The following is a 9,100-nucleotide window of genomic DNA, read 5'->3' as shown; positions in this document are numbered from 1 at the left end:
GAACTTTTTCAGTGTCAGAGTAGTTGACAGATGGACTACATTAGGCAGTGATGTGGTGTAGGCTGACTCCATACACAGTTTCAGATGTAGATATGATAGAGCCCAGTAGGCTCAGGAATCTGTACATCAGTTGATTGACAGTTGAGAGGCGGGACCAAAGAAGCAGAGCTCAACCCCCACAAGCACAATTAGGTGAGTACACACACACACGAACACACACACACACACACACACACACACACACACACACACACACACACACACACACACACACACACACACACACACACACACACACACACACACACACACACACACACACACAACAGTAATTGCAGTCATTGCTGTAATCAACCGATAGCTGGAAAGGCAGGATCCAAGAGTCAATGCTCGATCCTGCAAGCACAAATAGGTGAGTACACACACACACACATCATGTGCGATTTACACCATGGAAAGATAGACTGGGAGAATGGGGACCCACATGGTGGTGCAGATACGTGGAGAGCTAAACTCTTGGAAGTGGCAACAAGGAACTTTCTGAGCCAGCATGTCAAGGAACCCACAAGAGTGAGAGGCAATGATGAACCAGCTAGACTCGACTTGATATTCACCCTGAATGATTCAGAAATAAGGGAAGTCAAAGTTGAAGCCCCCCATAGGAATGAGTGACCACAGTGTAATGACCTTTGAGTACTTGGTGGAGGTAGGGATAACCTATCCAAGGATGGGATCGGAGGGAAAAAGACTGAATTACCGAAGAGGAAAATATGACGAGATGAGGAACTTCCTCAGGGGAATACCATGGGAAACAGAACTTAAAGACAAGAATGTGCAGGTCATGATGGATTTTGTCACCCAGAAGTGCCAAGAAGCTGCAGACATGTTTATCCCCGTTCAAAAGGGGAAAAACGAAAAACAACAGAAAACCCATGGTTCAACCAGGAATTCAAGGTAGCGAAGCAACTGAGTAAAAGAACATGGAGAAACTACAGAAATAACAGAACAGCAGAGAGCAGGGAGAGATACCAAAGGGTCAGAAATGAGTACCTCAGAGTGAGGAGGGAAGCAGAGAGATAATTTGAAAATGACATAGCGAGTAAAGCCAAGACCCAACCAAAGCTGCTCCACAGCCACGTCAGGAGGAAAACAGCAGTGAAGGAACAAGTGATGAAGCTGCGAAGAGGGGAGAACAGATACACAGAGAATGACAAGGAGGTGTGTGAAGAACTCATTAAGAGATTCCAGAAGGTCTTCACAATAGAACAAGGAGAAGCCCCTGCACTAAATGAGGAGGTGGCAAACTAAGCAACCTTGGAGGAATTTGACCTCACCAATAATGAGGTCAAAAGGTGTCTGCTGGAGCTGTATGTGACAAAGGCTGTTGGGCCTGACAGAATCTCACCATGGATACTAAAGGAAGGTGCAGAAGCACTAAGTGTGCCACTCTCTATGGTGTATAATAGGTCACTGTAAACAGGAGACTTACCAGAAAGTTGGAAGACAGCTAACCTGGTCCCAATATACAAGAAGGGTGACAGGCAAGAGGCACTGAACTACAGGCCAGTTTCCTTAACTTGTAGACCATGCAAGGTGATGGAGAAGATCGTGAGGAAAAGGCTCGTAGAGCATCTGGGGGGAAATAACTTTGTAACGCACCACCAACATGGGTTCAGGGATACGTGAAATAATACGATAATCGTGCCTCACAGGTTTAATAGAATTTTATGACCAGGCAACAAAAATTAGGCGGGAAAGAGAAGGGTGGGCCGACTGCATTTTCCTGGACTGTCAGAAAGCCTTTGACACAGTACCCCATAAAAGGCTGTTAAAAAAGTTGGAGCAACAGGCAGGAGTAAAAGGGAAGGTGCTCCAGTGGATAAGGGAGTACTTAAGCAACAGGAAATAGCGAGTAACTGTGAGGGGGGAGACATCAGAGTGGCGAGATGTCACCAGCGGAGTCCCACAGGGCTCAGTACTTGGACCCATCCTGTTTCTAATATATGTAAACGATCTTCCGGAGGGTATAGACTCATTCCTCTCAATGTTTGCTGATGATGCAAAAATTGTGAGAAGAATCAAGACGGATGAAGATAGACAGAGACTACAGGATGACCTGGATAAACTGGAGGATTGGTAAGAAAATGGCTGCTAAAGTTCAACTTAGGAAAGTGTAAGGTGATGGCATTAGGCGAAGGGAGCAGAAGGCTGAACACAAGGTCTCATCTGGGAGGTGAAATCCTGCAAGAATCAAATTTAGAGAAAGATTTGGGGGTTGATATCACACCGAACCTGTCCCCAGAGGCCCACATCAAAAGAATATCATCAACGACATATGCTAGACTGGCTAACATAAGAACTGCCTTTAGAAACTTGTGTAAGGAATCTTTCAGAACCCTGTATGCCACTTATGTAAGAAAAATCCTGGAGTATGCAGCTCCATCCTAGAGTATGCAGCTCCATCCTGGAGTATGCAGCTCCATCCTGGAGTCCATACCTAGTTAAACACAAGACAAAGTTAGAGAAGATTCAGCGGTATGCCACAAGGCTCGTCCCGGAACTGAGAGGAATGAGCTACGAGGAAAGGCTAAAGGAGCTGAACCTCACATCCCTGGAAAACAGAAGAGTAAGGGGAGACATGATAACCACCTACAAAATTCTCAGGGAAATTGACAGGGTGGACAAAGACAAACTCTTCAGCACAAGGGGACACAGGTGGAAACTGTGCCACAGAGACGTTAGAAAGAATTTTTTCAGTGTCAGAGTAGTTAATAAATGGAATGCACTAGGAAGTGATGTGGTGAAGGCTGACTCCATACACAGTTTCAAATGTAGATATGATAGAGCCCAGTAGGCTCAGGAATCTGTACACCAGTTGATTGACAGTTGAGAGGCGGGACCAAAGAGCCAAAGCTCAACCCCCGCAAGCACAATTAAGTGAGTACAATTAGGGGAGTTCACACACATACACAGAAACCGGAGACCTGCCAGAAATATGAAAGACGGCTCATGTGGTCTCAATATACAAAAAGGTGACATACAAGAGGCACTAAACTACAGGTCAGTGCCCTTAACATGTATACCATGTAGGGTGTATACAAAGCCTTTGACAAAGTACCCCTATAAAAGGCTGATGCATAAGCCGGAGAAACAGGCAGGAGTAACTGGTAGGGCGCTCCGGTGAATAAGGGAGTACCTAAGCAATAGGAAGCAGAGAGTTACAGTGAGGGGTGAGACATTAGATTGGCGTGAAGTCACCAGTGGAGTCCCACAGGGCTCTGTACTCGGACCTATCCTGTTTCTGATATATGTAAATGATCTCCTGGAGGGTATAGACTCATTTCTCTCAATGTTTGCAGACGACGCCAAAATTATGAGAAGGATTAAGACAGAGGAGGACAGCTTGAGGCTTCATGAAGAACTAGACAAGCTGCAGGAATGGTCAAACAAATGGTTGTTAGAGTTTAACCCAAGGAAATGTAATGTAATGAAGATAGGTGTAGGGAGCAGGAGACCAGATACAAGGTATCATTTGGGAGATGAAATACTTCAGGAGTCAGACAGAGAGAAAGACCTGGGAGTTGATATCACGCCAGACCTGTCCCTTGAAGCTCATAGCAAGAGGATAACATCAGCGGCATATGCCAGGTTGGCTAACATAAGAAAGGCGTTTAGAAGCTTGTGTAAGGAATCTTTCAGAACATTATATACCACATATGTCAGACCAATCCAGGAGTATGCGGCTCCAGCATGGAGTCCATATCTAGTCAAGCATAAGATTAAACTGGAAAAGGTTCAAAGGTTTGCCACCAGACTATTATCCGAACTGAGGGGTAAGAGCTACGAGGAGAGACTACGGCAATTAAACCTCACGTCATTGGGAGACAGAAGAGTTAGGAGACATGATCAGCACATACTCAGAGGAATTTTCAGTTTCTCAGATTCTCAGAGGAATTGATAGGGTAGATACAGGCGGACTTTTTAACAAAAGTGGCTCATGCACTAGGGGACACAAATGAAAATAGAGGGCCCAAATGAACCATGACAGAAGAAAAGATGATTTTCACGTTACGTTACATTGTGTTACAAGGACTATATTTATATGGTTATCTTGAGGTTATCTTGAGATGATTTCGGGGCTTTTAGTGTCCCCGCGGCCCGGTCCTCGACCAGGCCTCCACCCCCAGGAAGCAGCCCGTGACAGCTGACTAACTCCCAGGTACCTATTTACTGCTAGGTAACAGGGGCATTCTGGGGTGAAGGAAACTTTGCTCATTTGTTTCTGCCTCGTGCGGGAATCGAACCCGCGCCACAGAATTACGAGTCCTGCGCGCTATCCACCAGGCTACGAGGCCCCCTGATGGTAAGAGATGTAATGGAACAGAAAGTTTATTTTCCGCATTACGTTACAATGAATGTGTTACAAGAACTGAAAAACAGTCACACAGTAATAGAATGGTGTTCGCATGTTGGTCCCGTTACGATACGAGGTGAAAACATACTGTAGCATTGATTTGATTTTGTTATTAGAGGGCTGAAAACTGTCTTATGACGAGGCTCGTTACTCTTTAAGTTATTTGGGGAAGAATAGAATACGCTGTGAACAGTTCCATCAAGGATAACTTGGCTGAGTGACTGACTGCTTTTGTGATGTACGTAGGACCTTTAAACTAAGCTAGCTTGAAAGTGGAAAACTTTAACGGTGATGATGATGAAAAACGCGTAATAATATTATTAGATTAGTGATATAAATGTAAATGCCCTAACCCAAAACTCTACTTTGCTAAAAATTCTATTCGGATTAAGAAATGCTTCTCACAAGATTTTTAAAAACAAACCAAAAAATATTGAAGCCTAGCTTACGATGGACGGACATTACTCTTAAGTGTTTAATAAAGAATAAAAATGATATATAAAGGGTTAAAGCCTTTAACTACTGTTACGGCCCTCTCGGGTCGCAACCGGGTTCTTTCTCTGATGTTGTTAGAGGTAGGGTATCCGGCCCCAAGCTAGTAGTGGCTTTCAAGGGATGTGATCCGTAACGCAAGAAAAGTAAAAGGGGAAGGGAAATAAAGTCAAAAACTTAATAATATAATTAACACCGTCACCATAAATAATATAAAGATTACACGGGGAGGTGGGGGGGTATAAACACTAGAATACACTATGTAGTCTTCCTCTGGAGACTCTAGACGTTCACGGTGCTCACGATGCTAAGCTCTTGGTGCTCTTGTGGCCTCACTATGAATCCTTCGATCCTCTGGAGTCTACCCTGGCCACAGGCCAGCCAAATCACAGTTCCACTGGGGGCACCATCGTGGAGGCCATCAACCACAAGTCCAGCCGGTAGCTGGCAGGTTCCAATCAGCGACGCTGGTTAGGTCACTCCACGATCGATACTAAGGTCGCGAACCCTAGTCAGGAGCCTCGTGTGATCCCACAGACCACTCTTCTTGCCACAACACCCCAGTTGTTAAGCGTCTCCACCAGTCAGTCCCGGGTACTACAATCCCTTAACTGCCACGTCACAGGCAGGGTAACACCACAGTGTTCATCCGGGGGGCGACTCACAGCTGCTGCAGCACACACTTGGAGACAAGACGACTGCCTTGGGTAGACTGATCCAACTTCCATTACAGCAGTCCCAGGTCAACTCAGTAATCAAACACGTCATCAGTAATAGGGACACACTAGGGCACCTTACTTACAGGCTTAGACACAAACGCCCGACGTATCCACTCCATAGATGGCGTTGCTGTCTAAGCTCCACCTCATCAGAGGTCAGCAGCGGCTGTGTTATGAGCTGATCAGGACAGGAAATTTGCCCTTGTGGCTGGTATTTCCTGTCCTCACTTGATGGCGCCGTCCATTTGGAGGGGGTTTCGGGAGCTGACCCACAGATGGCGTGGCCGTCACTGCTCCGTGCTCGGACGTTGGGCTCGGGCCCGTAACACCTCCCCACCAAAAAGAATTTGGTTTGGGTTTCTATAAAGAAAAACACAAACCAAATTAGTATGTGGATACAACTCCACACGGACTCACGTACACTATGAACTGGAGTGATGAGGCTGTCTTGTCCACAGAACTGTTCTACTGGGGAACTCTGGCATGAAGGAAACTTGCAGATGGCAGACAATGCCCTGCCTGATGTAATCGTCCACATCTACACTGCGATGTCAAGCAGGGGCATATTCTCACATCTCTCGAGTAAGGATTGGTATCGACACGATCTGGGTCGACTCGACACTTCCCTGTGTCGTGACACCGATGACGGCTGATCACAGACGGCATTTCTAGTACCGGTCCGGTAGTCCTTCAGGGAGACGGGAACCTGGAATACAGTGGTCGGATTATTTAGAGTCACAGCGACAGTTAAATCAGTACTCACAGCATACGCCTCTACTAGGCTCACTCCTAGTTCCAACAGGGCTGCTCGTACATCGAGGATGGCATTCGCTCTGCCGCCGTCAGGTCGACCAACGTTCCGTATAACGCTGCATCTAGGCTCAGCAATCACGCGGCGGGTGTCAACCTGTCGGAAACAGTCACTCATAATATCACATCTCGTACCTCCTGTATCTACCATCACCTTCTAGGTCCCCCCTTTGACTGCATCGCTCGCAGTGCAAATCTCCAATCCCTGGGATCTCTTCACGATGTTCATGGGAGCCATCATCTGTCGGGTCGTCCACTGGTCCTTACTGAGAGCACACACGGGAATAAAACAAAATACCGCCAAGAAACATTTGGTTAACTGGGGGATAAGCTTCCCGAGCTTGTAATGTCCATAGCCGGCTACATCCTTTAGCCTGGTTTGGACCGAAGAGGGCACTATAATCTTCGCACATACCTCACATACCTCCGACGTCTGGGGAATCTCTGGCCGGTTCAATGGATGCTGTACCTTGCCATACCACAAGTACTCATCCGCCTTCGCTCCAGACTCTTTGGTATCCGTGGGCGCTTGCACACGAGACCTCTCTCCATGCTCAGTTGTCTCTGCCATCGTAACCTCATGTTCCTTTTTGGAAGAAGAATCAGGAGACTCTGCTATAATGCTGTCGATCTGTGGGTGAGAGGACAAATTAAACATATTACCTGATTCCGGGTCTGACTGTACCTGGACATTACCACTGCCTGCTGTTACCTCAGACCTTGCTGTTCCGGCTGACTCGTCCGTGACCTTGCGAAGATTGTTGCTCCAATCTGTCACCAAGTCGTTGGCTAGTACCACGTCAATCCCAGCTATAGGCAAGGCATCGACTACTGCCAACGCACATGTGCCGCTGAAGTAAGGCGAGTCGAGATGTACCGGCACTAAGGGGGCGATGTACTGTGTCCTAGGAAACCCAACCAGGATAACCTTTTGTCTCCCTTCCACACTCACTCCCTCGGGTAACGAGTTTTTCACGATCAGGGACTGGGCTGCTCCACTATCTCTGAGCACTACAACAGATCTACCAGTATGACCACTCGATACATACCCGCTTGAAGTGTGAGGGGAAAACAATCTGGGTTCTTCCTGCGTAATCGTAGACTGGCTTCCTGCTGGTGGTGTTACACAGCTCATCAACATCACCTCCCGACGTGCGCCGCTACCTCTTCTGCCTCGGCACATAGCAGCTACATGCCCTTTCTGCCCACAAGTCCAGCACACCACATTCCTCCTCGGACTCCGGTGTTTCGGACTGCTAGGACTGGTCCTTCGAGGGCTACTTGGGGGCGTCTTCTCAGCGCTTCGTGGGACGGGTCTCTCCTCTTCCTGATGAGGTTTGTCAAACCGGCGGGAGTAATTCCTCGGGACGTACTTAGCAGAAGGCCTATGCGTTAGGATGTATTCCTCAGCCATGGTGGCTGCCGCACTCAAGGTCTCCACCTGCTGCTCCTCTAAGTACGTCTTCAGGTCTCCAGACAAACAATCCTTGAAGTCCTCTAACAGTATGAGCTGCTCGAGGTCTTCTTTGGTCTCCACCTTCCGAGAGGCACACCATTCCTGGAAAAGTCGCTCCTTGATGGTCGTGAATTCGGTGAAAGTGTGCTCTGAGGTCTTCTTCAGGTTTCTAAACTTTTGCCTGTAAGCCTCAGGAACCAATTGGTACGCCATGAGCACTACCTTCTTCACCTTGTCATAGTCGCCCGAGTCATCAAGGGACAACGTGGAGTAGGCGACTTGGGCCTTCCCAGTCAAGACGGACTGTATCATGATGGCCCAATTCTCCTTTGGCCACTCCAAAGAGGCTGCGACTTTCTCGAAGGCTGCGAAGAACTTCGAAACATCCTTCTCGTTGAACTTCGGGACCATTTTGATGTTCCTTACCGGATCGAAACTACTGGTGTCCGTTGTTTGTCTCCCACCGCCTAATCGCAAAACTTCTAGCTCATGTTGTCTCTCTTTTTCTTTTTCTTCTCTCTCTCGCTCTTCTCTTTCTCGTTTCTCTTCTTTTTCTCGCTCTTCTCTTTCTCGTTTCTCTGCTCTTTCTCGCTCTTCTCTTTCTCGTTTCTCTGCTCTTTCTCACTCTTCTCTTCTTTCTTCTCGTTCTAATTCTAAATGCCTCATCTCTAATTCCTTTCCTAATCTCTCTCTTTCCATTTCTAATTTCTTATCTTCTCTCTCTCTCGCTTTCTCTTCTCTCTCTTTAGCGATTTCTAGCTTTTTCCATTCTATCTCACGGTGGATCTCTAGTTCACGCATTTTCACAGTAAGTAAACTTATATTTAGTTCACTCTCATCACTTTCGACATCACTACCCTTGCCTTCCTTTTCAGTGGAAGCTATCTCCTCACCTTCTTTTATACTATGTACCTCGCCTTCCTGTTTCTCCTTGGCCTTCAAATGCTTGTGAACCTTGGACAAGTTCTCCACACGGGAATCACTGGCGCGGATCTTGATCTCCAGGTAGGCACTCACCAGTACGAGTTTTTGTTTGCCCAGATATTTTAATCTGGCAAGACAGTCCTCCCTGTTCAGAAAAGCCTGAACATCGTCCAGATCGTCGATGGTCGCTTTTTCTGCCATTGTCACAGATGGAACACTTAGCACTTAACACACCGCTTCACTTTAGCACTTAACACACCGAGCACTGTTCTACGTCAATATTGC

Source organism: Procambarus clarkii, chromosome 19, assembly GCF_040958095.1.
Source record: "Procambarus clarkii isolate CNS0578487 chromosome 19, FALCON_Pclarkii_2.0, whole genome shotgun sequence".
NCBI classification, from domain to species: Eukaryota; Metazoa; Arthropoda; class Malacostraca; order Decapoda; family Cambaridae; genus Procambarus; species Procambarus clarkii.
Note: the sequence above shows the minus strand (reverse complement) of the source record.